The sequence below is a fragment of the Triticum dicoccoides genome, chromosome 7B (assembly GCF_002162155.2).
Source record: "Triticum dicoccoides isolate Atlit2015 ecotype Zavitan chromosome 7B, WEW_v2.0, whole genome shotgun sequence".
NCBI classification, from domain to species: domain Eukaryota; kingdom Viridiplantae; phylum Streptophyta; class Magnoliopsida; order Poales; family Poaceae; genus Triticum; species Triticum dicoccoides.
The window spans coordinates 31,449,317-31,451,971 of record NC_041393.1 but is presented as its reverse complement, the minus strand read 5'-3'; the positions used below and the strand labels follow the sequence as shown (position 1 = coordinate 31,451,971).

The window sequence follows — 2,655 nt, the reverse complement described above, 5'->3', positions numbered from 1 at the left end:
TGGAGTGTGGAACAGCAACAGTCTGCTGGATAAGGCAAGGCAAAAAGATATTCTGTAAATTCGGAAAAAGGAATTGTGGTTGTTTGAGTAGTGGGGGTCTGTCAGGACACGTGTTGGGCCGCTGGTTGGCCCTGCAGCAGACGACGCGTGTCTAAGCAGCAGACGGTGCGATTACGTTTCTGATCCATGGGTCAGGTTCTCGTGACGGACCCGATCGACGGCTCGGCTCGGCAGCGTAACGTGCATTTCAAAAAGACGAGCCCAGGCGCTGGCATACATCACTGTTCATTCCCGTATACCGCCAGTCGACGTCAATTTCTTCCACCCATATTTCCTGTCATGGACCCGCTAGCACAAATCCCTGGAGCTGGACGTACGACCAAGATAACATGTTCAGATGCCGCCCATCTCAGTAATGCCGCTCTCCCTAAACACTCTTATATTTCTTTATGGAGGAAGTATAGCCGTTGTAGCCCTGCGTTGTTCGAGACAAGGTCGAGCCTAGGTCCTTGTGGTTAAGAGCCTCAATTCTATACCATGCATAATTTTTTTCCCTTGCAATATATCAATGCATAAATCTTTTGTGTATTTATTAAAAGAGTACAAGACATGTATATGCATCTGTCGATGCTACCAAATAACATGGCTATCATTTTTATATAATTGCATTATGTCATGGCCGCCTAGGTGATATCTTTGTTGGCAATTATTCTGGACGTTGTGGAAAATAATGGGGCTCTTATGGTCCTTGAGGTAAACTGCTTTCGGGATAGACACTGTTAAGTGTATGAATAACGGTAGTCTTGTGTTCATTAATTTGTTTTGCTTTAAGTTTTCATATATGCTTGTCTCATGATTAACACAAATAATATAATTATGTGGGTATAACACTTTCTCAAACAAACAAGCTCCATTATTCCACATCATATCCAAGACATTACATAGACACCAACAAACAGATGGGTTGACAAAGATTATGGACTGGATATCCACCATGCGAGAAACCCACATGATATTTTGAATGAAAGATAGAAAGAGGGTATGCTAGCTAACGCATACTCTAATGACACAGGCAGACCACTACAACGACCCATCACACTACAAGCAAAATGCAAACACATTTCCCCATCAAATTACTGACATTGGCGCTAGTCTTTCAAGGGACGAGATGCACCTCAAGCCTGCAGCGAAAAGTGAAACCATGGCTAGTGTCATGTCAAGCATTCGTACATAAAGCTTCATTACTTGATATGCAACACCCTATAAACTAAATGCACAAAACATTCAACAAGCTTTTGATTTAGTTAAATATGGCTAATGTTGTTAAAACAGAACCTCCTTTAATGCATTGGCACTTGAATGTCCACAAATATCTTAATGTAATGCAATTTCAGTAGGATAATATGTATGGTACAATCCATTTCTCTTCAACAAATAGAGCACAAGAATTTGAATATAAACTCATAATATTATACTTACGGCTTGTGTAATATCCCTTGTGAAGCGTACACGAATATTGAGTTCTTTAATACCATCTTCAAAAGTAGAGGCCGGATGATTTGTGAAACTTATTATACCCTGTGCCATAATGAATTGACCAGTTCCACCGACAATAGACCACTGCCCACTTTCCAAACCTGCGGTTATCCCATCACTTGAAGGGTGGACCCCGCAAACCTGTTTCATGTTCAAAATAGAAAGTTCCGTTATAGGGTCAAAAGTGCATGTAGAGTTTAACAAATGCACACTTATTAATATAGTACAGGTAAGGACATAAATTTAATGTTGCATGCAAAGAACTCATGAAATAGACTTAGATATTGAAAAGTAGCAAAACATATTACCTTCCTTGCTGAAACTCTATGTTATGAGTTGTGTACCATCTGTTAGGCTTGGTTAAACCAGCCTGGACATGCACACCTTGTACACGTGCAACAACCGTGTCTCTGGAATTTGTTGTCTTAGTAAGAGTCCAGTCATGGACTACCGTCGTCCCAAACCCAAAAGGAAAACTTGCTTGGAGTAAGGTTTCCTCATTGCGGTTTGGGTTGTTTGGCCCGTCGACGAATTGGTGCAAGAACAAGTGCAAGTTAACCTCGGTCATACAAGGGAACTGACATGTCTTAAGAGGTGCAATCTCGTCGATGGGGCTAGAAATAGCAAGGATTTGTGGTAGCACTATGAGTAGACAAACCAAGACACCGAATGGACTAGCCATGGAGATGATTGTATGCAAGAAGGGGAAAAGAGAGAACTGAATGGGCTAGTTGAATGGGGGAGGGGGGGGGAGTTGTATCTAGTTGTGTTTTGTGAGAGAATAAGAGGGTAGATGTATCCTATATATAGAATGCTTGGAGTTCTAGTGCCCACCTCTGGTGGGTTTCTCTTGGGCCTTTAATTAGTGTTGTTTTAGACTTTTTAACACCCTATGCAACTTAGACCTGTAATCCAACTAAGGATCTAACATGACTAGTTTTCCATGTCAGGATTAGGTATGGTTTTTTTATCCGCATAAGGATGTCTCACAAGCCAACTATCTAAATTCACTATAATTTCTAAATATTGGTAAGTTTATGGTTCTTATGGTTATATAAATGCTTATCTCATCGAAGAATGAACTAACAAGCAATAGTAAACTATACCATATATGTAGAA

The 2,655-nt window shown here is 40.6% G+C and overlaps 1 pseudogene; it reads right to left on the bottom strand.

Moving 5' to 3' along the window:
- Positions 1-921: 921 nt before the first annotated feature.
- On the bottom strand, positions 922-2,274 carry LOC119341929 (annotated as a pseudogene).
- Positions 2,275-2,655: the final 381 nt, after the last annotated feature.